The sequence below is a fragment of the Motacilla alba genome, chromosome 4, assembly GCF_015832195.1.
Source record: "Motacilla alba alba isolate MOTALB_02 chromosome 4, Motacilla_alba_V1.0_pri, whole genome shotgun sequence".
NCBI classification, from domain to species: Eukaryota; Metazoa; Chordata; class Aves; order Passeriformes; family Motacillidae; genus Motacilla; species Motacilla alba.
The window spans coordinates 32765600-32793303 of record NC_052019.1 but is presented as its reverse complement, the minus strand read 5'-3'; the positions used below and the strand labels follow the sequence as shown (position 1 = coordinate 32793303).

Below are 27704 nucleotides of genomic sequence, written 5' to 3'. Positions count from 1 at the left end.
GTTATGATTGTTTGTTACAGCTTTGGTTATATTAACATACACATTAATATTTATAAATATTTGATGTCATGTTAATTTTTCATATAAGATGATTTATGTAATGCTGCTGTGCCCTGTTAGAGGGCATTTGCAGTGTGCTTCATAAGGGAAGAGAATTGATGCATGTTCTTTAAGAGGACTTGCCTGTGTATTACAGTGCTCACAGTGCATTATTCTGGGGAACAGTGATTTAAGGATAAATTATCTGAATTGCAGATATGCTCCATTAACATTTTAAATAAAACATAAAGAAAAGACCACTATAGGAAATAAAATGATAATATCATCGTGGGGTTTGGGGGGAAGGGGGAGATGTGTTCTCCTAAATAGTGAGACTCCTTGGTTTGACCTATATTCCAAGACCTTTTTTTGTCTATTGGGAAAAATTAATAATTATATTCATGACATATTTGTAGACATTTGGGCAGAAATTCTGCATCAACCTTGCAAATAATTGTTGAAGAAATAATAATTATAGGTTATGTAGGTATAGATATCTGCATCCTTTGATGACAGAGATAGGTTACTATAAATCCAACTGCTGGGAAACACAAAATTTAGCTGTGTCTAAAGCAGTAAGTATTACTTCAGAAGTGACAGAGAAGTGACAGAGATGTAAGTAATTGTGCTGTCCAACTGGACTATTTCTCACTAATAAGTGGAAGCACAGTCACAAATACTGAATCTGTGAATCAGTGGATGTACAAACAAGTGCAATGAAAGGACAGTGTATCGCAAAATGTAGGGGGGCTTCTTTTGGCAAATGTAGCTTCATTTGGTGAATGTAGTTCAGTTTGGCTTGTTGATAATACTTAATGCTCCCAGCAAAAGTCTTACAGGGTATTTATATAAACAATTAAATGTGCATAACCGGAAACCTCACTGCAGCACGTTACCTGCCAAGCCTTTGGGAAATGGACAAAATCCCTTTCTGTGCAGTCCCATGGTCTTGCAAGTTTAGTCCAGTAGTATCACATAAATGTATTTGTTCATATATGTATTCTTCTGCAGAGAGCCACATTTCTGATCAATTTATTTTACTTTTTTAATACTTGGATTATAAAACAGAAAGAATTAGCAAAGGGTTAAAAAGAAATAAAGCTCGCAATAATTATTTATTATTTTTTGTTAATTTGTTAACCATGTATTTAAAGTCACTTGAGACTTCCTGAACTGCTTTATGCTGATGTGATTTTTTTTAGGTTGTAGATTATAAAAAAAACCCCTAAGAATAACTCCCAAAAATATACAGGGAATATATTAGTGAGCTCTCTTTGCAGAAGTTTAGGTGATAAGAAACTTTCGACTGTCTTTGATTTGATAATTCCATCACAATGGCAGTCATTACTTGTCTTAAACTCGAGGTATTTTGATTTTGTCTTTGAAGTGATAGTATGTGCTGTTACAATGTGGTTGGTAGGGAGCAGTGACTCCAGATTTTGGCTCTGCCTCTCAGATTTTTTGTGGTATGTCAGGCCAGTTATTTAGGGTGGCTGTCTCTAACTTCATGTCCTATTTTATATGTGTGCTCATAATTCATCTGTTTGAATCTAGTTGTGTAAACAACTTCTGTAGCTTTTACAGAGGCAGCAATCACAGAAAGCAGCTCATCCCTTCTGAAATAGCTGACAGTGCTGGGACATAGTGCCCATTTCTTTCTAGTCCTTGAGTGGAAGTAAAGTAGAAAAATTCCAGCTTCACTATGAAGTTATTTTGTGATAATAAAAATGAACTTTTGGAAGTCAGGATATGTAGAGAATCCCTTAGCTCTGCCATCATTGGGTACCAATCCATTCTTTTCAGGTACAATGATCCCACAAAAGTACCATCTTTTTTCCTGCTGCTTCTGACGGGTTTCCTGACTGAGGAGTTTGTTTCTCAATATCTATCACCAGGACACTTTAAAATCAAGGTAGAAACAATCGGGAAAATATAAAGAAAGTATTATTTCAGAACTCAGAAATTACAAAACTGGATCTTTCAGAAAGTGGACATGATCAGTGAATAATTGGTTTCTGAGATATGACCTACAGGATTTTTAATAGTTAATTTTTTTACATTATAATTTCTATTATCAATCTTTATTATTACATATATAAAGTAGGTTTTTTACACAGATAGTGCTGTTTTAGTTGCAAGTCAGCATTTAACAGTTGGTAATCTGTTCCAAGTTAGTTAATCTGGAACCAATAATAATGTTTAGTATCTTGTAGTCAGCACCTGATCAAAGTAACAGCAGTATACAGGACCATTTGCCCAGGGGGAAAGAAAAAACCTAGAGATTTTATCTCAGTATCGATGTTTCAAAAACTATGTATTTATAGCTTCAGATTGAATTGTTAAAATATGTTATCTGAGGAATTTCTCTGGAAGGTATTTTACAAGTAGTGTCAAAAGAAAGGCTTGTTTTCAGTCTTAACAACAGAAAGCCAATGCATTTTTTTCACGTCAGTCTGGCTGCACGTCATGTGTCCATGCTTTGGTGTAAAGGTCTGGAGTCTCTATAACCTGCACCACAATTACTCAAACATCCACCTCGGTAACTGGTAACTTGGTCTTTTGGCTTTTGAAGTCAGATGACAGGATTTCACATTAAATCTTAGATTGGAATGAAGAGTATCTCTTGATTTTGGGGGCATCTGTTTTTAAAGTATTGCCTCTGCTTGTCCTATGAAATATGAGCACATCTTCAAAATCACATCTATACTATTACATAGACTTTTGCCTTTGAGAATAGTATTGGATGAATTTGTGATTGGATTTGGTCAACAAAAATCTATAATCTTTTAAAATAAAAGTACAATAAAAATCTGGCAGCACTTTGACCCAGAACTGGATTAAACAATGTAGTGATGAGTGTTGTGTGAGATCCTATGCTGAGAGTACTGGATTTAGGCTACAATTTCTTAAGTCCTCTTTTCAATACTAAATGACAATTTCATCAGAGTTAACTACCGTGGAAGGGGAGGGTGAGAAGAAATTATAGAGAATCTCTGGGCTGGAACATGATTAAGTAGTCATATAATACAATAACTGAAATGACAGTGGACATTAATTGGTCTTCTCTGTGGGAAATGCCAGTGTGGGCAGAGGATGCTGACAGTGAGAAGAAACTGCACATTTGTACAAAATATAAGCACATATTGTCTAATGAAAGTCTAAGAATAAATTTGATATTTTTTAATGTTAAGATTGATTTATGCAGGGTTTAAAAATATATTTCTATTAAGACAAATGTTGATAGTATTATTAGAAGAGGATTTCACAAAAAGGCAAGTGTAAGGAAAAATCAACAAAAATATTGTCATCAGGTTTTTTGGACCACTAAAAACACTTGTTCCTTATCACGTGTTTTATTGATGAAACCCTAATGTTGGCTACAAAGAATGTGCAAGGGCAATGCTTTAATAATTTTCATTACCCAGGTTGTGAGAAATTCAAACAATAAACAAAAATAATTTATAATAACAAGTACATGGAACAATTAGAGGGGAAATATTGTAAATGGATCTTGAGTTTTGCTAATACCAAAGCATGGCATTTGCAATATATGTTTGCATGGCTTCTGGCCTTTTAAGTTTCTAAGTGCTGAAAGCCTGCGTGGTGGGTGATTGTAGCTGTGTTGGCAGTAAGAGGAGCCAAGGAGGCACACTCCATATTTTAGCTATGAGCATGGAAGCAAGCATCCTATGTTCTGTGCAGTATGAAGTACAACAGTATAATTTCGGTTATCAGCTAATTTCAGATTTTAAAAATTCACAGATGTCAAGAGAAGTTGTTCAGTAAGACTTTCTTATGTGTATAATTTTTCTCTTTTTTTTCGGTTGTAATAATGGGTAGTAGATAGAATTTAAGATATCCGGATAAGAACAGATGTAGCAGAGCGCACTGGAGAAAAGAGTGCAATAATACCATTGTTGAGAAGTTACTATCAAAGTGGTTATTCTGTAAGGGAGAAGTTCACCAACTGATGATAGTTAGAATGGAGATGATTTCCAGCAGAGAGAGATCTGGAACCTGTTCTTAATTTAAAAAATAAAAGGTAGAACAAAGTCCTCTACTATCCATGATATTACACTATAACAGACTAAATGTTGGTCACAGTAATGAAAGGAAGACAATAAGTATACAAAATAGCAATACTGTTTTTAAGCAATGGGTGATTTTAAAAATTCATTTAAATAAAATATTCTAGTAAATAGAAACACTTCAAGTGCTCAGTACTCAGTACAAATCACAGTAAAATACAAATACCAGTAAAATATTTAACATTTCATTATAAAATGGTAATATATACTGAAAAAATACACAAGCATGAGTTATTAATGCATTGATGGAAAGGCATGCAGCTATAACTGACATTTCCATATAATGGCAACAAAGAAAGGTGACTAATTCCTTCCCATAAACTTAGGAAAAATGTTTGGAAGTAGGAAAAATAGTTAATGGACCCATGGCAAGGTAAAATTAAAAACTGTTTTTTTCCACAGCATAACTTTTGGATAGGTTTTTATTAAGTATTTTCTAAAGCTGCTGGTAGTACAAGTGAAGTAACTAGTCACTGGTACAAAGTGAGATTTGAAAAGCCATGCTATTTTATTCTAACCTAAGTGTTGGAAATTCTCAACTAACTTATATTAGTTTTCTCTTAGGCTCATTTAGTTCATTTATTTATTTATTTATTCTAGATTTTTTTCCCCTGCTTGGGAAGGGTTTGGTTTGGGGTGGTCTTTTCATGGTTTTTTGTAAAAAAATATTAAATATTAGGATTCATGCTTGTTCTCCTGGCATCTGTTTGTTTTACTATAAGCTATACCACAAATAATGGTAAAATTCAGACATAAGAGGGGGAGGCCAAATTTAAGCAGTGTTCAATCTAGTGTGAAAATCAGCCAGAGTGTTGGTTATGACAAGGAATGTTTCCTCTAATTTCATCAGTGATTGTGCTCAGACTCACAAGTTAGCACAGCTAATCAAAGAAAGCCCTGTAATAAAACTACCATTTCTCTTCCTTGACAAGCACAGGGCAAAGCAACAATCTGGCCAAACAAAACTAGGAAGGAGGATCAGGAGAATAAAAAGCAGAGAGATGGGTATAGCATTTTGAACACTAGCATTTTGAACATGTGGTTACACACACTGTTTTCAGGATTGTAAGCACTGCTGATACTTTTCCTCTTGTTAATTCAGATCTTCCTCTAGACATTTTCACAATGATATAGAATATATATTATTCTATTTTTTATTTTCTACCACTTGTAGAAACATGGCTAGGAGTACTGTATCTCATATAATGTACAATATATTCTACTGAAAATTTGTGTCAGTATAGTGAGAGATTATACATTAAATATTCAAAAGAGTAACTTATGTTATCCTTTGGTGAGCTAAGTTACAAAGCATCTTTTAGAAAATCTATAAAATGCACCAAACTAAGCAGTATCAAATCTATCAGCTCAGTACTAAATGTTTGGCACAGTTGAACGAGAAAATAGCCTAAAAAGGTTTAAAACCAACTGGTTTTGAATACAACATTTCAAAAATTTGACTGTTTTCCTAAAATTCTTTTCCTTTTTTTCAGAATTACATTTAAAAATTAACCCTACTTTCTGCTAGCCACCTCCTCCCATTTTGCAATATTCAGAGTTAGTGCAGAAGAGAAAGATTTTAGTCACTTCTGCATAGTTAAGTGAAGGCTAAAATGGTCTGAGAAAATCTTCCACTCATATTCTGGTTATTTTGAATTTAATGGGTTAGAATGATGCCACAAGGGCTACTCAAAGAGCCAAGGTTAAATTGAATCACTTCACTGATACTGGTACACTGTAGAAACTTTTTTTAATGCAAACCTAACCAGCTGACAACCAGCAGCAGTGAAGAGGTACAGTGGAGCTAAGGACTGGATAATGTCCCCTGCTGGGAAGGAAATGTCTTCTTTGGAAGGTGAGGTTTCTGAAGATATGGTCTGAACTAAGTACTTCTTACTTGAAAAATGGAAAAATTTAATCTCAGACATTCTGTCTAGTTTCTGAAAGGACACTTTATGATGAGCAGTGGAATTTAAAATGAAAAGAGATTTCTTTTTCAACTGTAGTCTGTCTGCTAGTCCCAGCACAGTCATATTTTAGTGAGCCAATGCCCACACATCTCCTGTGGTCAATTAAAGTGTAAAACTGAAGAGAAAGTATTGTAAGTATGAGAGAGCATTAAGAGGAATTTGAGGTGGACAAAGCTGTGGAAAAAAGTCCAGAGCTTAAGCGAGGTGGATTTGTGTCTGACATGTGTGAACTGGAGGGGATGTACTTGGGGAGACCTAGTGGATGTCCTCAGGGAAGCTGACTGAGTGATCACTGATTTAGTCTGATGTCCAAACAGAAAAAATAAAGAGAGAAGAGGACTGTTTCAAGTAGAACTGAAACAGAATAATGGAGAGGTTTAAAGTTACCAGGGAAAGAGAGTGTGAATCATTTTGCTAATGCAAACTTTTTTTCCCCGAGTAAAAAATGAAAAGTCATCCTTCAATTTGATTGTTTAACTTTTGTTAGCATTTTACTTTCAGATTTGTTTCTTTCTTTTCCCCCTAAGAACGGCATTTCAAACTGAAATTTGGTATTTATTTTACTGTAACATAGTCCAAAGCTAAGCATTTAAAAGAAACTGACAGCTGAGACTGAATAGAAAGAGAACAGAGAGATGGTTCTTTTCATTAGTCTACCATCATATAAATTTCTTGGTTGATAAAGTTTTGTTGACCAAAGGCTAACATTTCTTAGTACTTGCTGTGAGAGCTAATGTTTATCCAGCAAATAAGTTTTTCATTTTTATGGTTTTTTTGCTCATAAGTTATAAGCATAAAAAAATTAATTTTAAAAGTTGCAAAGCTATATTCTACAAGTAAGAAACAGCAAACTGTGAGTGCCTTTGAAATATTATTTCTGTGGTGGTGTTATGTGATTTAATTAAAGAATTGCCTCATGCACAGAGTGACTGTGCTACAGAAATGAAGCACCAGTTTGTGCCAAATGGGTTTTCCATAGAATCTTTTCTCCTTAAGTTGAAAAGTATTACTGTATGTTTGTGATGGATTGCAAGGCAAAAGGTGATTTCCTGGTTAGGTAACATAACATGGCACCTGAAGAGCACAGCAATCAGTTTGCATCTGCTAAAGGTTTTCATGTGGTTAGGGGTGAGTAGCTCAAGCCCACTGTTCCCAGGTGGCTCTACTGGGCTAGGTCTTTTCTAGAAACATTGCTGATGGTGTGCAGCACGCTGCTTTTTGTCTCAGGCTACTTGTGGATTTCAAATTAGGCACACAAAATTTCTATGCTATTCAAACAATTCTAGAGTTTGAATTCTGGGCCCCAGTAGGTTTCTTTCCTATGTAAAATACTAAAACATCATGTCCACAGTAGCACAGAACTGCCTGTGACAGAACTGGTAATGTTTCCATTATGCCCTGAGTTGGAAGGAACCCACAAGGATCATCTAAGTCCAACTCCTTTTTATTCAGTGCATAGTTCTGGTGGCATGTAGTAAGGAAGATCTGGCAAAATCTATTGATTGTAGGGGATAAAACTAAATAGTAATCAACTACCTTTCCTCTAAATAAGACTGGCCTCTACAAAAGCCAAGTATTTGATCGTTAGAGTATCCTTATATCTAAAAGCAGGATACAGAGTTACAGTTACGTGGGCAGCCTTGGTTATTAATTTCATTGCTTGATTATTGATGGATATAGAAATCTCATCGCTCTTTGCACATCACATCTTATTTTAGGGTGTGCTAAGTATATGTGTCAAAATAGCTTGGAATTTACATGAGAATTAACACATCTCAGATGCACTTCCTGAAGCTAAAGTAGTCCTCACACATATAGAAAGCAGAAAAATGAGGAATATTATCAGCAGAGACACGGAACCTATTATCAAATTACCAAAGGAAGTGGTGTGTGAATTTGATTATTGGCAGTGTTGTTACTTATTTGTATTGCCATGGCTTCGATGAGCACTCAGACTGTGAGAGCTCTCAGACACGCTGCATTAGATGTTACATAAATGGAAAAAGACTTTTCTTGCTTCCAGGGAACTTTACTATCTAAGCATTAAACAAAAGCAACAAGGCAGTGCAGCTACTGGCAGCACAGCAGCACAAGGATTACTGGTCAGTACAATCACAAATACTGTCCAAGCTTTTTGAACTTACCATGGGAAAGAAAACCCTAAGAACAATTTCTCCCAAGTATGAGAGGAATTGTGGGGGGAAAAAAAAGAAAAAAGCAGAGAGATGCATTTCAAATTTTAGGAGTTGGCAACAGCTACTGGTATCATATGCCAGGTTGACATGGGTGTTGAGCTCTTGACAGGAAGAAAGCGGTGACTGGCAGGATGGAAAAGGGCAATTGGAGGATTCTTAAAATGAAGATGAGTAGCTTAAGTTTGGTACTAGAGAAGAGGCTGCCAGAGGAAGAAAGTGCTATTGCCACAGTACTCGAAATGGCCAAAGCGGCAGGCTGTACAAATACAGCCTTTGCAGCTATACTTGAGAAAGTCATAAGCCACATAAAAACTTAATCAATAAGTGGTTTTTTAATATTTTTTTAAATTTCCATTATATAATTCCTTCTGACAGACACTACATGTCTATTGCTCTGAGATTATATTGAGCGCTATTTATTTATAATGGAAAAATATAAACGCAGAGCTCAAGTGTTGCCAGCACATGAGATTTCTTCTGCTGCTTCTTTATCATTTTCCATTTCTTTATGACTGGTGTAGGAACAGAAAAGCTGTATTTTTATAATGTGCATATGCAAAGGGTTTCACTTGTTTCTGCAAGTACTGAATATTTAAGAAAGAGGAACGATAGCTGAGTGCTTTAGAAAGCTTCCAAGAAGATGAATGTTGTGAAATGTAGCTACTTAGAACTATTTCTTTTTCCATTTTGCCTTGTTGCAAGACCTGTTCACAGAATGGTGGTACAGCTTTTCTCTGAGTTGGCAAATATTAGGATTGCCATTAGTGCTGAACTTGACTTTAGGTTTTCTAAGATTCAACCCTTTTGTCTGAATTCAGGGACTTACTGTGGTATCATCAACACATCATAGGTGTTCAGTGGTCTGATGACAATTTTGGCTTTTAAAAGATCCTGCCATTTTATCTTCTATTGAAAGCTTTGATGAATGCACTATTGTGGATGTGATCTTGATCCAATATAATTCAGAAGTAAAATAGAGTCAGACATGCTCCGTGCAGTTACACTGCCATGAAATCAGCAGCACAAATATTGCAATGCTATGATAGGAACTCAGAGCTGAAAATATGAAGCTAGAGAAAGCAAAATTGTGGTTTCTGTTGTTATCCTCCATTCTACTTTATTCTTCAATATTTAAATTCTGGGGAAAAAAAAGGGAGCTCATACATACATACATTTCTTTCAAAATGAAGAACTTATACATCCAGAAGTTGTGGGTGTTTCAACATCACCTCAACTAATATAGGTTGTGTTTAACAGATAACTGAAAGAAAACACAAACAGAAGGTTGAAAGCATATGATGGGAGAGACTACAGAAGTCAAAATTTGTATCAGTCTCAAAACGGTGTCAACTGTTGGTGGTTCTCTAATGTGATTCACTCAAACTGTGATATTTGTGCATATGGAAGTCATGTTCTGAATCTGAGATGAATATCATCAAATCCAGGTTTACATCACTTTAAGTGGCTGAAGTCAGTTCTGTTATGAACTTCTGTTTGAGGTCAGAATTATATTGTAGACAATTTTTGTTTAATTTTTGTATTTCTGTTTAATTTTTGTTTAATTTTTCTATTACTGAAGCCATTTGGAGTTTCCATATTTAGTTTCTAGTGTTTTAAGAACTCTATATATTCAATTCCATTTATTTCAATTTTTAAAACAAACAAGCAAAAAAAACCTGTATTTTTAATGTGTTGTAAACTTTTCTCAAGCCATAAAAATAAACGCAGCTGAACAAAAAAAGATTTGGAAATCCAGAATGAGGATAATTTGTACATCCTGATATAGTGTAAATTTTTAAAAATTGGCTTCTGGTCTAGCAAAGTTGGTACAAGGGCATCAATATTGACATCTGTGCCAAAGTTTTTGATTGCAGTCTGTATTTATCAATGCTTTTCTGTGTCACTTCCTTGGTTCTGCATTATATTTCTTGTAACTTTTTAAAAGGTAAGGCTGATAGGCTGTGATGCAGTTAACATGCTACATGAACAGAGCTCTTGGTTATAGCTGCCATAATATCACTGCTCTGGCAACAGAGGGAAGGATTGAAACAAGATCTTTACCTAGTAAATGAGGAGTTAGCATACTCTATCATCTTCACACATGGTACCTGGACTGGGCTGTGGTTCTAGAGCTGACCTACCTTTCATCTGTGCCCTTGCTCCACAAAATTGTAGGTAAGAAGGAGCCATGAAACCTGGAGGAAGGGCATCTTACATCTTGCTTTCTGACTAGCACACCTCCTTTTCCTAAGTTCCTCCATCACCAGATTGCCCTGCTATTCACAAATGGAAGACCCCACAGTTGCTAACAGCCTGTGGGGCACTACAGGTGATTATACCAACATGTGTAGCATAATACCATATCAACACTGGAAGTCAGCATTTTCAGCCCATTATCTGTTTCTTTCCCACAAGAATCTTGGCCATTTCAACCACAACAAATAGTTAAAAATATCTTTCAATAAGAAGTTACATTCCATTGTCATGGAAACATTATAATAAGGCCTATAAACCATGTTCAAATAGGAAATAATGCTGATGAATACAGATCCAAACCCAAGTTTACTTGCATGCATTAATTAATTTAATAATAGTAATAGTACACCATTTATACTGCCATCAATGAGTTGTTCTGAGAATATATGAGAGGTGGTTATGTAAAAAAAGAAAACCAGTTATTTTCTCCAATTAGCTCATACAGTTGGAAAGGACACAAGCTTTCAGATACAGTGTTCCTGCATCAGAATCCACCATAAGTTATGATAGGAAAGTGTTTCCATTAAAAAGTAAGATAACACTGGGCAGGGAAAGTGAATATATATGTTTATATTTTTTTAATTTTATAAAGAAGCACTGAAACATCCAAAGGTTTTGTGAAATCAAGGGGAAAAAAGGGTTCTGTCTTGAAGATGAAAAGACCCAGAAAATTGTGAACTTAACTGGTATTTTTTTATAGTATAAAGTTCCATAGGGTCTGTGTGTACACAGAGAGGTTGTAGCCCCATGGTAAATGTGTGATGTGCCTGTGTAAGGCTCAATAATCCAGCTCTTCTGAGGCAACTCCTGTGATTCCAAACCTCTGAGCCACTTCAAAGAACTCCTGTTTTAAAAAGTATCAAAGACATGCTGGGGAAAAAAAAAATATCCTCTGAATAGAGGACAGTACCTGTCCAGTGGTCCCAAAGAAGACTAACTGTCATTGTATGGAGTAGGCAATATTTGGGCCACAACAGGTATTCAGTTTAGTATTTGCAGTCCCATGACATTCCAAGGGCTTTATACTATTAGAAAAAGAAAGAGAGAATTCCCTCTGCCAGATACAAATCAGTGTTTATTTCTGGTGCTGAACATAAACACTGCTATTCAAGAAACAAGAAAAGCTCTTCCCAACAACCTGTAAAACACAAGACTCCAACAAAAAGTATCATCTTTACTCTTTCAGACAAGTATTAGAAAATAAAAACAAAATTTAAAAGAATACATTATATTTGGGGTTGAGGGTGGGTGTTTTTTTTTGTTTTTGGTTTTTTGGTTTTTTTTTTTTTGTTTTTTTTTGTTTTTTTTGGTTTTTTTTTTTTTTATTGTGGAAGAGATATGCATGAGCCCTTTACAAGCAGACAAATACCAAGAATAGTTTCACAAGCAGAGTACATGTAACAGTCCAAATACAATAGATGCTGTAACAGCACTCACTTGGAGCACTCTGCCCCACCTCTGTCATGACTTTAATGTCTTGTGTGTATCAATAAAACCAATGAGCCATAGTATTGTGTGCTTTCCTTTCTGGAAGACAAGGCACCAGCGTGAGTTTTTAATATATGTACATGCTTTTTATAAACACATACATTAGGGAAGATATTTCAGGATCTTGTGGTGCAGCCTTTCTGAGCTAGGGCAAAATTATTAGACTTTGAATTCCCATTTGTAGGAAAGTCCTGTAAACACCTTCAGCTACTATTTATTTGTAGGCTGCTACAATTATGCCATATATGATTTGATTATTAAGGTTAGCGGGACCATGGCTAATGGAATCAGTATCATGGCTACAGCAAGCTTTGTGAATTCTCCCTGCCAGTTTTCTGCATAACTACACTTTGTGTCACTCACATGGCACAGGGGTACTCTAACAATTAATTGTAAACCAGAGGGAAACTTTTAATGGACCTCTTCTTGGGATCTCATGTTAAAAAAAGAAAAGTTCCCATGAGTGAAGTATAAGTTAGCTTTTCCAGGGGGAAAAAAGGAATGAATTACATTTCTCTTCTTGTCCTTTAAATGAATAGCATAGTTTGGGTGAAATTATCAGGCAATTGCATGCCTTTTATGCAGATAATGCTATTTGATGAAAGCGGTGTTTTGATCTGCTGAGGATAATACAGATCCAGGGTTGGATTCATTGGTAAGAGTAAAGCTGTCTTCTGTGATAACTTCATCTCAGCATGAGGTCAGACGGGGAAAACTGGGATGGGGGATTAAAAAATGACACAGTCGGAGCAGTATTCAGTTCCCTGCTGTGCTCCTGGCTGCACACTATAGCTTATGTTTCTGATCTGTTATGGTATTGTCTGCTTTTCTCTCCCAGAGCAGAAAGAGATTGCTTAAAACTTTTCTTTTTTCAGCTAGAGGGATTAGTTCAGTGCAGCTTTTTTAATTAAAGAAACTGTATCTTTTTCAATGTAATTTAAGGCTGTACAAGAAGGCCATCAGCATTCATAACTTAGTACTGTTACCTGCACAAAGCCTAGCCATTCATTTTACATTCAGGAGAAGAAATCACTATTAAGATTTTTGAGGGTTAAAATATGATGCTTTGCCCTGCAATTGAAAGAATCACAGTTACCCATTGTCTCCTGAGAGTTTTCTGTGAAAGAACTTCAGTTTTCCTCCTATTTATCTGGGCTTTCCTAATTAAATTTCTGTGACGTCAGAATGGTGGTTAAAAAATATTCTGATGTACCAAAATAGATCTGAGCATATCTTTTTCACAAAAAAAAAAAAAAAGGCAAAAATACTCCCAAATATTAAAATGGCATCTACAGAAAATGACTCTGTAACATCAGCCACGTCTGTATCAGAACAATATTTCCACTCAACAGATTTTCTAAATACGAAACTAGTACCTTTATTAATAAGTAATAACATGAAAATAACTGACATATGTTCATGATACCTAAAATGGTTAATTTGTATGTATGGTTGTAGATATAGATGTGTGTTTATGCATATATGTGTGTGTATGTATGTCTGTATTCATGTAGACACATATAGATTTATATATAGATAGATATACATACAGTTACATATATTTTTCAGCTCAGAGAGTTGAATTTACAGCACAATTTAAACAAGGTTAATAGCTAAAACCTTCAAATGTTTCAAATAAGGCCCATATGGTGATCACTTTACAAAGCATACAGGGACTGTGCTTAGGTTGCAACATACACATTTCCAACTAAATTCCATGCCAGATCAATTAGAAACAGTTCTCCTGAGCAGACAGGAACAAACACAGATTGTTACCACTCCACTGCCTGAACTCTTGTCTTCCAGGAATGAAAGCAGTCATCTTGAATACAACATATTTTACTACTAAGAGCCTAAGATTTATTTTTTTTAACTAGTAGTATTTTAATAAAATCTCTGTTTTGGCGCATCAGAGCAATTAACATCCAAATTCTCACTATAAAATAGCAGATTGCTATTAGAGCTTTTGGTTAGAGAGGTATTTTTCCCAGACTGCATTTGTTAGTGATGTCTTCTGCTAGAAGGAGTACATGGCATGGGAGAAGAAGAAAAGGAAATAACCAGACAACAGAAAAGCGCTTATGGTTTCTTTTTTCCTCATGCAATATGCTTTTCTTTAAATCATCTTTTCTGTACATTTCCCAAATCTGAACATTTTTCTGATGGAATTTCTTGTTATTTTTTAAAATATGTCTTTTAGCTAGAGAGCTAGAAAGGAAAACAAAAATGTTAATTATGACTATGAAGCGTAGGTAACACAAGGCCTCTTCCTTCTTGTAAATATCATAAATTCTGAATGCGACTTAATTACATAAACTTCTGTATGTACATATAAGGTCTGTATGTTGACTTCCAAATTGCTATAAATATTCTGCATTCCTCCTGTTAAAGGAAAATATGGATAGTTACGCCCAGCTATAGTTGCTGGGAAAGTGTTATACCAGCAAACACAAATCTTACATTTTTCATGGCCTTGTGTACTAACTCACAATGATGGCAACAACGGCGCTTTGTGATGGCTCCGACTTATGAATACAAGGTGATTAAAATGATTACGTGCTTCGGTTTAGGGCCATAAGTTTAGCTCAGGCAGTAGTTCCTAATGCAGTGTTAACACAATATGAAAGGCATTTTTGTATTCCAAATCGTATGCAAACTCCTTCAGGTTCTTTCCTGAGGACCCAATGAAGAGGGTCAGCAGTTTTGTGCAGCTGAAGTGCATCATTTTCACCAGAGGTCAGCTTCCCATATAGCTTTGTTTTATGCAGTGGAACACAAACTAATGTAGTGGAAAAGCATGACCCCCATTTAAAGGTTGATTTGTATGATAATCAGTACATTTAGTGGCTTCAAAATGAACCTGTGTAAGGCCCTATCTTGCTTTAATTAAGGTAATTAAGACATATTTCCCTCTGCAGACAGCTATTTAATTTTATGGCTTTGTCAGTGATCAGATTAGAATATTTGTTTTACAATTTTACCGCAACTCGATACTCGGGGAAAAAGTGCCTCTCGGTCTGCTGCTGGCGGTGAGACGGGCGAGGCAGCGCAGCCCTTCCCGCGGGGGAGCGAGCCCAGCGCCGCCCCGCGCGTCCGCAGCCGCTCCGGTCCGTCACTCTGCGCCCCCGCGCACCGGGGCGTCCCCCTGGCGCCGGGCCGGCACGGGCGGCCCCTTCTTCTTCCCAAAGTTTCCCCGTTCCCACAGAGGAGCGGTGCGGTTCTCTCCGGGGCTTAGGGCAGAGCGCGGTCGCGGCGGGTTCGTCACCTTGTGACCTGGCCCCGGCGCGTTCCGCGCTCGGCGGGCGCGGGGCTCGGCGGGCTCAGCCGTCCCGCCCGGGCAGCCGGGGAGGGAAGCGAGGCGGCTCCGCCAGCAGCTCGAAAGCGGCCGCTCGAGCGGCTGCGAACTCGGTCCCTTCGCGGGGCTTGCACAGGAGCGGGAGCCGCGGAGCTGGGCGCGAACTAATGGGGACAGCCGTTTCCATGTGATGATCAACCAGCAAAACTGAGTCGAAAACTGAGACTTCTTTATTTCTTTTTAAATTAGAGTTGTGATTATGAAGTATCCTGACACAGGGCAATGCTGCCAGTTGTTTCCGTTACTTGGAGGCAATCCCTACCTAGCTGCATTAAAGCGCGTCTTGACTCTTACCCCGAAGGAAAATGGATGGTTAGGAACAGTTTCTTCCTCCATGAGCTGTAGATCCAGGACCGTTAACAATGCAGAGATCTTGAGATCTGGTTTTTTTTTTCAGACGTGCGAATATCCTAAAGAGCGTGGAGTCCCGGAACTACACAGTGCCGAAAAGCCTGGCAAAGCCCGAGTTACTGTTCAAGTACGCAAGGACACGTTAAGAACAGTTTAGGGAGTTTGCAAAGAACGTGACAATGTCTTAAATGTGTGTCGTCTTTTGGAGTTACTGGTAGATTAGCGCAGGAGCCGGCATGTCTCCCATCAGAGAACGTCCTGCTCTTTCCTCTCAGTAGCACCTACCGTCCAAAAAGATTTACTGATGGTCCCATCTGAAAAAAAAAACCCTAAACTCTAAGTCGATGAGGAACGCATACCCTTTTGTTCTTTCAGAACTGAAATAGTGAGCTTACTGGAAATCCAAAAAATCTAAATGAGTAAGGAATAGCTCCCGTGTGATTTTAGAGAATTTAGTCACATTTGATAGTTGACATTAGGAAGATAGTTTCCTACAAAGCTCTAACTCAGATGTGCCTGCACACTTTTCAAATTAACTTAAACTCTGAGGGCTGAAATTTAATTAAATTTTGGTAAGCCTGGAAAGGCTGCTTCAGTGATATCCAAGTAGGGAGTGCCAAAATAACTTGTTCTTGCTCAAGAACTTCAAATGTGTATCAATAAGTAGTTGAGTTTTGTTGTCTATCCAGTAGGCTTTGCACGAGGAAGGCGTGATGTTACCTTTCTATTTATAATAAAGTAGCATCTCAACTCAGTGTATTTGAGGGCAGTAAAAAGTTCAAAATAGTACTAGATGAATGGATTTGGCAAACGTATTGCAAATGGATGAAGTAGTAGTGCAAAATACAGTGCTTTAAATTTGCATTTGCAAAACATAACTTTAAATTTGTGTTAGCACTGTAAACCAAAAGAAAAAAAATTGTAAGTAAAACCCTGAGTCTACAAGATTGGCTTGTAGTTTAGCAGAAATGCTATTTTGTATAACATGCAACAATTACAGTATTTGGTGTAAGTTCAGGGTTGATTGTTCCTGTGTGCCTGGCTATAAGCATTTTGTAACAATGGATTTCGTGTAATTCACCTTTTCACACTTCGAGTGCTTTCGTGTAAGGATTGAACTCTTTGTAGTATATTTTATTTGAAAGACAAGGTCATGATGATTCCAATTCTACCTGTATTGTCTGTGCACTTACCTGCACAGAACTCTCTCTCTCTCAGTCTCTGTGGCTCCTACTTTTTGAAATGAAATGCCACCACTTCAGAGCCATCCACAAAGTCAGTAGAGGGTATTCATTTAAATCCATTGGTTTAGTTGTTGTATCTTTAAAATACTTTTGCAAACCTCTATTTAAAAGTAGTTACTTTTATCACAACTTTTCTGGGGATAAAGACACGTCATTGCCATTATAAAATACTTTTTTTTCTTTTCCTTTCTGTATGCTCAATATTATGAATTACACCTTGACTGTTGACTTTAAAAGGCTTAAAACATTTGTGGTTTTCTATTGCACTTGCTGTATAACGGTGCTGTGTGATGCTGGCTCTGTGTGTGTGGTACCTGTAATTCCCAGATGCTGACCTCAGCACTGTCGAATCAGTTTATATACCCAGGCACCTTGTCTCTCGGGTCGAGCCCAGCAAGTATAAATGCAAAGAAAAACACTGGAGTAAAACACGGGCATGTGAGAGAAAGCTGCTGGACTGATCATAGACAGTTCCCTCGCAATGCCCCTTGGTTACATCTGCAGTAACTTTTCCATGATTAGGAGGTATTTCCAGTTATTTCTGGACAGAGGAATATAGGGATTTTCCTTGGGAACGTCTAAGATAACAAAGTCTCGCATCTTTCATTACAGAGTCGGAGATGTGGTGGATAAAGTTAGGAAATTCAAAGTACTGCAGCGGGTAGCCAGCTAAACGTTCAAAGCTGCTCATCTGTCTAACTTCTCCGGGTGTTTCGCATCTCGTGTGTGAAACGCCTTTGAGTTTAAAAGGGAAGGATAAAGGCGTAAAAAGAGAGCGGTCCTAGATAGGTAGGTAGGTAACATCTCAGTGTGCGAAAAAGTTACAGCTACCACTTTGAGCCGAGAGGTTGCTGAGGAGTCAGGGAGAAAAATAAGCAGAAGCGCCTTTGTACACCACGGAGAAATGGCTTTAAAAGCAGATGTTTAAGCTGTAATCAGGTCACTCGGCACCCGGCTCCCGCCCAACTCCGAAAATTGCCGGGGTGCGGCGGAAAGGCCGGGCGGGGGGGCTGCGGGTGCCCGTGCGAGGGGCGGGCTGCCGGGCCGGGGAGCGCCGCCGGCACCCTCGGGCCTTGCCGGGCGGCCCCGCCGCGCCGCGCCCGGGCTGCCGGCAGCGCCAAGGAGCCTCGGCGGGCGGGCTGCCCGCGGCGCCGGCTCTGCTCGGCCGGGCGCGGTGCGGTGCGGTGCTGCGGGGGAGCTGCGGATTATTTCCCCAAATTCTTTCCCTCTCCTGATAAAAATAAAGAGGTCCCCGCGGAAAACAAAATGCAGCGGAGGGATGCTTCATGCCCTGCCGGGTGGAGGGAACGCGCAGCGGAGCCGTGTAAGTTCATTAGTGTTTGCAATCAGGAGCACGCAGACACCCTCATCAGGGCAGACAGCGGCCAAGAGCCATTCATCAGCCTGAAGTGCCGCTCGCGGATGACCCCTAAATCACCGCCGGCGTCGTGGATGCGCTGATTAGGCTCAGCGTGAGAGCTGCGCCGCGGCACTCCATGCGAGCGGCGGGGACGGGGGGGGGCAGCAGGCTGAGGGTCCGCAGCCCGGTGGGTCGTGTCCCGGCCTGGGGCGGCGTAGGGAAACACCGAGGCCCTCGGCCGGGGCCCCCGCGTTACGGCGAAAGTAGGTGCCGGCGGCGGCGGCTCCTCCCCGCGCTCCACCCCCCCCCCCCGGCACGTCGCTGTGCGCGTACCTTCGCCCTCCCCTCCCGTAAGAAGAGGGGCCAAACTCCCTGCCCGCCCGGCGGGGGAGGAGGCGGGGAAAGTGAGCTCCGCGGGACGCGTAAGCTCCCGCGGCGCGGGGCGCGGGCAGCAACTCGTGGCCCTCCCCCCGCCCGGCCCCCGGCCCTCCCCTCGCTCCCGCCCGCCCTCCGCTCCCGCCCGCCCGGCCTGACAAAGTGCCGGCGTGCGCCGCTCTCCCCCGCGCTGCTGCCGGGGCGCGGAGGCGGCGAGGCTCGCGGCGTGCCCGCGGTAAGTGGCGCGCTGCGCTCCGCGGCTGTCCGGCCGCCAGCGGGGAGCCGGGGCCGCTGCCCTCCGCCTGGACGAGAGCGGGCTGGGGGCCGGTGCGCGGGGGCCAGCGGAGGTTTTTGCGGCCCTCCGTCCCTCCCTTCCCCACCTCCCCCACGGTGGCAGCGTTGGCGGCGGGACTTTCGCCGGGCGGTGGGCGGGAGTCGCGGGGCGTCCCGGGACGCGCGGCTGCGGCCGGAGCGCGGCCCCAGGTAGGGCTACGCGGGCGCGGGGGAGCAGGAGGATGGGGCCAGGGACGCAACTTAATGTGGAAACTCCGCGGTGCCGGGCGAAAAGCTGAGCGAAGGGGGCTGGGAGGGGTCTGGGTCTGGCAGCAGCGCTGCGCGGCCTCGGCGGCCTCGGAGCGGGGTCTGGGGCTGCTGGTGTGCGCGCTCCCGGGGGGCCGAGCGCGCTCCCGGCGGCGCGGGGCGGCGGTGGGACTGGGCACCGCAGCAGTTTCGGTGCTTTCCCAAGTCGGCATCCTCACTTTTGGAAGATAAACAGAAGTGTCCGCGCTCCCGTCCGGTGAGCGTAGCGGCGCGGGCGGAGGCGCGAAAGCTCGTCCGAGCAAGTTTCTGGTGGGTCTGGAACTTGGTGTTTGTTGGCTCGGGTGTGCGGGCGCGGGGCGCTCCCGCCGGGTCCGGCGTGCTCCCGAACGGCGCGTTTGTCAAGCGGCGGCGGGCGGTGACAGGCTGCCGGGTGGTCTGTGCTCCAGAGCCGCTACCTGCTCTCCTGCTGAAGGACGGGGTTTCTGAGGCTCGCGTCTGTCATGGTCTAGTCAGTAAACTGTAGTGAAAATCGTGTTACCGTGCAGCGAAAACACATGGCGACCAAAGACATTGTGTGTCACTGTGGTTTGGGGAGAGAAAGGGGTGGTCTCCCCCGCGAAATTCCAAACATTGCTGGTGTCTGTTGGGTTTTTCTTCACGTGTATGTAGGAAGCAGATCCGCTGTTCTGTGGACTTATAAGTTTTATGTTATAAAGTTGCTTTTAAGGAAAGTAATGTAAAAAGAGAACATACCCAAACTCCCATCTTGATGTGCTCACAGGCTGTTAAAAGTTTTTTAATAGGAGCAGTTTCCCTAAGATAACATGTAGATGTAGCCTCCTTTAAATAGTTAGATTTAAAATATTTTTATAAGAAAACTTTGGCAGTTTTATTTTTCTACTTTCTAAATATCATGTGTCTCTTAAGCTAAGCCTTAGTTCAATGCTTGTTTGATTTTATTTGACTGTTACCCCTGCATTTTATATATACTTCCTCAGGCAAAGTATTTTGCTTCATACCACTGAAGAGTTGTAGTGATATTCTGTGGCTGTGTGGATCCTAAAATTCTGTCTAGTAAAGAATAAATTGCAGTATAAATGTTTTTCGTCTGCGGTCTTACAGAAAAGTTAATTGTAAAACACTTTAAGACACTCTCTGAAAAATACCACTGCTCTTCCCTTCCAAAATAATCCAAGTGCTATTCAGAATTGTTGTTGCATTCACATCTAGGAGATTAGTTTAATATTGTATGCAGGGAAAAATTTTCATAAAATGTACTTTTATATAATATAAGAATAATTTGGATGAAGGGCCCCTATGTAAGTGTGAATATACATGAAAACTGTATCACTTAAATTTTGGAAAAATATAACACATTGAGAAAAATATTAGCTTACAATTCTGAAGCTTTGCTACCATGAACTTGCTGGGTTATTTTCAATGGTCTAGTAAATTAGGGGAGGGAAGAAAAAGCCAACAGTAAAGAAATACTAGATGCATACATCTGATTAAAAATGGAAAGGGGCTCAGTGGAGTGAACACTGAGATAAAAGATGCTGTTTAGTATAAGAAATACTTGACCCCACTGAGATTCTTTTGTTTAATATGTTTTGAGGAAAAACAATCCAAAATAACATTCACAATCCAGTTAGCAGGTTAAGACTGGTACTTCAGTCAGATCTCTTAGAGCTATGAGTAATTATTCTCTATTTAAATGAAAAAAAGAGAAGAAAAGGATATATTAATAGAAACTAGATTTAAAGTTACAAATGAGCACACAATGGCTGCTGTAATAAACATCTATTTTATAGAAGCCCCATAAAATAATAGAAAATGAAATAATAACCTGGAAGTATTTCTTGTCATCTTCTCCTAGCCCCAACAATTAACAGATTATAGTCTTGGCTCAGTGAGATACTCAGAACCTTTACTTTCAGTTAAAATCAGTGAGCATTGTGCAGACTGATGCCCCTGTAGATTAGTGCAAAAACTCCCACTAACTTGGATCAGTTTTGGATTAGGCCCAATAAAAGCTGAGAGTGCCCAGCAACTCGGAGGATCAGGTGCTGTTTGTGAAGGGGCATTGTGCAGTATAGACATAAAAGACCAGGGATGCTAAGGCTTCAGGTCAGAACTGCTCTTATATTTATAGTGATACCATACTTAATGCTCTATTTCTATTATAGAAAACGCATCTCTCTGTCAGTGTGCAAGAGAAACCATAAAATTCCTATAGAGCAAAATTATTATAGAGAAATCTTAATTTATTTTTCTTTCAAAATGTTATGCAAGTAAGTTGTGCTTGTGTAAGATTTAGAGGCTGATTTGAGCTATACTGGTACTACATATTAGACATTGTTCATAAGTTTAATATGTCTCTATAATATTATTTTCTTTTAAGAATAACTTAATTTTCTTTTAAGAAAATACATTCGATTAAATGAATACATGCAAACTTGTTAGGTTTACTGTTTTAGTAAATGTAGTGATAATGTGACTATCACATTGTGAAGTTTGTGCAGTATCAAGGGCAAAAAATATTATCAGAAATAATTTTGGAGTGTTTATTAGAAAATCCTTGGTTTGATTAAATAATTTTTTTGCCCCAGGCTAACTAGTTAAATAACTAAGTCCTTTCAGGATACCTGCTTCTTCTTAGATTGAAGAGTGTCTTACAATAAAGCATTTATCTTTCTAACAGAGTAGAATTATTTGCAGAGTTTTAGCTTGTAGAAAACATTTCAGGGACCCAGAGTTAGGGTTGGGGTTCACACTGTCAGATGAACAATTAAAAGAAAGCCCTAAACATTTAATTTTTTAGAGGTAACAGAGGCTTTAAAGAAGTTACCATTGTAAAAATGTGCCGCTTTAACAGCCTTTCCTTAGTTCTAAAACTGATTAATTGCTGTGTCTTATAAAACCTGATTTATTTCATACTTTTTTCATACCAAGCATTACCGTTATGAAGCTCTCCTTATAAGTGAGATTAATGTGTTCTGAGCAAAGAAGTGGTTTGGAGGGCTGCATTCATTTTGAGTGCTATTCTAATCAATTTTAGATACAGCATTTCACAATGTATCAGTCTGCATCCGATCCTGCCTTATTATGTGGAATTAACTTGTTGGAGATTGATAGGAAGCCTGCTCCATCTCCAGAGGTGATTTGTTAGAAAACAAGTGTTAAAGGTTCCGGGAGTTGGAGTACAGGGTCAGGCGACTCCGGTACACATTCTGGGACCTGACTGAAGCTCGACAGAGAAGTTAGAAAAAAGTGCTGTGCTGTTTTGTTGTTGGTGGGTTTTTTTTGTTGGTTTTTTTTTTTTTTTTTTAAGCTAAAAAACCCAACACACTCCAAAAATCCTAATACCAAACCACTTATATTAAATGGTGTTCCTTGCTGTGGTTTGGGCTTCACAGACAGCCTGAAGTGACAGGTATGAGGCACAGAGAGCGTCTTTGTGCATCACTACGTGCTGTTTCAATGCATGTCTCCTGGATTATTTGGAGGAATAGCTTTAGCATTTGAAATCAAAACTCAGAAGGCTAGTTTCACATGACAAGGTGCACACCTACTGGATATTGCTTGCATAGTTATTGAAATACATGTCAATGCTATTTTTTCTCAAAAGTAGAAAGGATTGTACTTGTTTCAATAGCTAGTGAAATATTTGCACATTCTGTCTGTGCACCTTTTGGTCTCAGCTTCACCACTGTTTAATTCTTAACCACTAGGCTATGGTCACACACTACTGCTGAGTGTGATGCATATACATTTGAAGTCCAGGAAAAAAATGCTTCCTCAATATTGAGAGAAAAATAAGTCTAAAAAGGCCAAATTTAAAAAACATGTATGAGAAACCTCTGAAAATTGTAAACAATTCTAAGAAGATATAGGTGTATGCATCTGTTATGAGGATAGTAATTTAAATCTAAATTATAGTTATTTATGTAGTTCTAGCAAGATGTACTAATTGCATTCAGTAAATTTTTGAAGTTTGCATATTGGACTGATTGCATTCGTCTTTTAGTTCAAGTGTGCATGTAAACAGTAACAGAACGTTGCAACTGAAGCATTGCATAAAAGTATTTCTGGTCTTATGCTGATCAGAAGTAATAAAATTACAACATGTTTATGAATACCGGTCTCTAAGTGATCCTCACCTTTTAGTTCAGTCTGGCTTTATGGAATAAACATTATTTGTACAGGTTTATTTTAATATTGCAACTGAAATAGCTGCTACTGAACAAGTATGAAGGCAATAGTATCTTAAACATAATAAAATGGGGAGTACAACACAAACTGCATCTCTGATTGCCTTCTTAGATGCAAGTCTGTCTGCGTGTTCCATACTTTCAACTTATGGGCAATTTACTCTTGTTTTAAAATACATTTTACGCAAAGCTGATACTTGGATGACACAAGATTGAAAAGTAGTTTAAGTCTGGAACTGTTTTGTACTGATGTGTGCTGTGAGTCTTGCAAAGAAGTGGGAGTGCTTTTATGGTTTAGACTGAAATTCAACATACAAGTTCAAACCTAGGTGCCCCAATTATTTTAAATTTTGCAACTTAAGTCTGTAACAGATTGAGGTTGTTGAAACTTGATGTGTATGTTTGTGTCTACAAAAAAAGTTAATTGCAAATATTAGATGTATTGAAAGCAAAACAGTAAACTAGAAACTGCAAAGTGCTGTACTGAATTCAGCACTGATTAATGTACTCTGCAAATCCACTGAAATCAGCAAATTACCTGGATTGTAATGTACTTGTGAACTGAGAGGCTGTAGTAGAACTTTGTGTTAAAATATCTTCATAACTGAAATGTGTGTTAAAAGTTATAGTAACTTTGGTTCACTTTTACATTAGGAGTTAATGAATTCAATTTATACACAAAGATTGAATGTTTATATTTTTTCAACTTGAAAAAAGATGCTTTAAATTATTTCTGGTTACTTTCCTGACTTTTATATTTTTATCACACTGCTAGTAAATCTTTAAAATGAATATCTTAACATGAACTAGCTATGGATTATAATTATGTGATAATAATAATCTCCATGCCTCTTTTTCTATTCTTCCCCAACATACCTCCATTCCATCCCCGGCAAAATCCTGGAATGATTGCAGAAATTTTTACTGCAAAACAGGTTTGCCAACTTGGTTTACTGTTTCAAGTAATTTATTTTGAAAGAAAGGAGAATATCTTTTATAATGATGATCTAAAATCTGTATTCTACAAACCTTTAAATTTCGTGAGTTAAGATCTACATGTGTCTTTTGCATCTGAATTACAGAAGTGTAAAATTGCAGCTTGCAAAAAATCTTAACATATTATGACTTCATTTTTTTCCTGTAACAGCATAGAAACACATTCAGAAAAGCAGCAGTTATTATCGTAAAAGCTGTCTTGGTGTGGAACTTTGAATGTGTTGTGTTGATATCAGTTGTGCTGGTGGTGTTATTTTTCGACATTGTATTGAATTTCTAATAGTATTCTTGACAGCAGTTAAGCCAACGTACAAAGGAACTAATGCGTCTTATTTCCTTATTTGAGTCTTGACAATTTTTAGTGTCTTAAGAAAACTGTCAAGGGTAAAATTGGTAAAATACAGATTTAAAACATTTTTCTTGGCAGGAGTTGAATAGAAAGTTGCGTGTGAGAATTTTTAGAGGAGGGGGAAAGAAATTAATCACCTCCATGATTTATTATAATACAGCAATAGATTCCTAAATCATAGAAGTCCTTGATACACTTTGACTGTTTCGTGGAGGGGGGTGACTATGTAGTGGTTGAAGAAATCATCATTGCTAATAAGTGTTACTTTAGATTAGCAAATGAAAGACTGCATAGTCCTTCAAAGGCCTCATCCATTCTCATTATAATCCTTTGAACATTCGTCTGACCTTTCCAAAGAAATTCTACAGAAACTTTATGCTTAGGGTTCCACATAAATAAACTGACCAGCACTTGTCTCAAGAAGTTTGTACTCTAATGACAGGAGCAATAATACATCTTTTTAACAAATATCAAACATTACTTGCCACAGCAAATTGTTAATTTATTTTCAAATATCACAATGTAGTACTTGAGACTAATGAGTGTAAAGCAGCTTATTGAAAGCAAATAATATCACAGTTCTCGAGCAAAAAGCTAAAACCAAATTGTATTGCTAATATTTTTCTTCTCAGCTTTTTATGGTTTTTACCTATAGAAAGCTGGGGTAGGTGGGGTAATTTTGTTTTCGAGGCTGAGCATGTGAAGGTTTGTGCAGCTAGGACATGACCAGCTAAAGCAAGCCAGCATAGCTCTACTCTCCTCAAGGAAGATATTTCCATTTACCTTCTGGGTAATGACATGTAGGTCTATGCTCATGGAACACTTCCAATTTACATTTTGCTTTAACTCTTAATTTTATTTTTTTTAAAATAAGCAGTTTACGTCTTTCCTTTTGTAAAATACATAGCTTATTTGAATAGGCTTTGGTGCCTCTCAAAAGCATCATGGCTCAGATGGGTTTTTCCAATTAAAAGAAAAAACCTCTTATTCTGTTAGTAAACTTGGCAAAGCAGAAAAGAATTCATTTTATTAAATCAGTTTTTTTAAGAAAGACATTCTTTATTCATACTACTGAATATATTCAAGTATTTGATGTCTCCCTATTCCTTTTAAGAGAGATTCTTGATTTCAATGTCAAAATGTTGAGTGGCAGCATCCAAACCTATGCAACTGGAACTGAGGAAAGATACTGTATTCCAACAATACAGCTGGTTGAAATCTTGGTTATAAGTTGAGAGTGTTTGTGTATTATTTTAGCAACAAAGGCAGAGTCACTGGAAGTCTTAACATTGAGGCAGCAGTTACTAAATTACCACTTGTTTACCATTGTTCCCATGCTGGAAGGCAGAAATGTTGTATTTTTAAAGTAATGGAGGAACTGGAGAAATGCTGGACCTTTCCAAATGATTGAGCTTAGTCCAGACAAATAGGTAGTTAAGAGTGCTGAGGAGTTCTAGGTTGGGTTTGGTATATTAGACTTATAAATATGAAATCCTCAAATTTGATTTCCCTTCATCCATAACTACTAGTTAGAAAATTAAAAATTTAGGCAGAAAAGAGCCCTTTCATATTGTATGGTAGGAAGTATTCTTTTTCATACCTTGCTGTGCTGGTAATATGCATACATGCACACATGTTTTGGATTGTCTAATCGTCAATATTATTGCTTTGGGTTTAGTGTAAATTGATGGCAGATGAATGAAAAGCTTTCCTTGCAGCTTTTTTAAAATATAGATGTGTATCTGCACGTGCAACATGCAGATTGACCATTCAATACTGACTTAGTAAGTTTACAGTACAAAATTACAGGAGGATTTGTCCTTTTCCCCTCATTTGTATGTCAGTTGCTGAAGTTTCTGATTTCAACAGAGGCTGGTGTGTTGGGAGGTGTAAAAAAAAGTAGGGTTTGAAGTCCACAGCGACATCTCAGTGAGTGCTGGGAGCAGAAATGCTCATCACCTATCAGGAAGTTTTCCAGTCATTTGTGTATTGATAGAGCATGAAAAAAGACCCACCTAGTAATCCAATCTATTTAGAAGTATGATAACTCAGAAATTCAACTATGAATGCCTGTGCTCTACAGGACACCTGGAAGTAATAAGTGATTAGAAAAGCTGGGGTTTTATTTTCTTTCTTGAGTGAAGAGTATCTTAGCATGAAAATGAAATATCAACTCTTACTTAGCATGAAATAGTTATCATTACATTTAGAAATGTTTTAAGCGGCTTAAAAATGCATAACTGCTCTTATTACTCTTTTGATAAGTTCATGTTAATTGAGGAGTGTTACAGGGTTAATGATATAAAATGTTAGCACTTCTAATGATATGTTTAAGAACAGTGCAGACATTAAATTCAGTAAACGGAATATGCGGCCTCATAAATAAATGCTGAATTATAATACAAAGCACACCATGACCAAATTAATTAGTATGTTTAATCTAGTGAATTCCAGCTAGGCTGCATATAATATGGACATGTATTTAATTTCTAAATTTAATATTAGCTGCATAAGTCAGCTCTTACTTAATCAGCGCAGATCAGTAATAGAAATGTAATATATCTGGGGTTTTACATAAGCTTTTCTTTTTATATAAGATGTTATAACATTGTTTGAGATTTTAAATATTGTAATTAAAAAAAGGTATATGGGTAGGAATGTTTCCTGTGTTCTCCCCATAATTTGTTGTCATCAGGAGGTAAAATTCCTGAGGTCCAAAATAAAATATTCATTCAGTCAAAATGGCGGCGCTCATTAAAATTCATTCAAGGATCTAGGGCAGAATATTTTGTATTTGCTTATTTGATACAAAATTTACTGTTGGTTGCTTTGCTGTAATTATTGTTATATCAGATTTTATTTATTTGGGTAGACTTAAAATGCCAGT

General features: G+C 38.5%; 1 protein-coding gene across 37 annotated transcripts in view; it reads left to right on the top strand.

The window, feature by feature from the left end:
* Window positions 1–27704, top strand: part of TENM3 (teneurin transmembrane protein 3) — a 1291416-nt gene that overhangs the window by 865718 nt on the left and 397994 nt on the right. For 4 of the 37 annotated variants that reach the window (XM_038135912.1, XM_038135914.1, XM_038135915.1 and 1 more), the window contains exon 1: window positions 18580–18956. The exons of 30 other annotated variants lie outside the window; for them this stretch is intronic. The gene's annotated coding sequence lies outside the window, so the exon portion shown is untranslated. 3 more of the 37 variants (XM_038135916.1, XM_038135913.1, XM_038135917.1) reach the window with 2 other exon arrangements.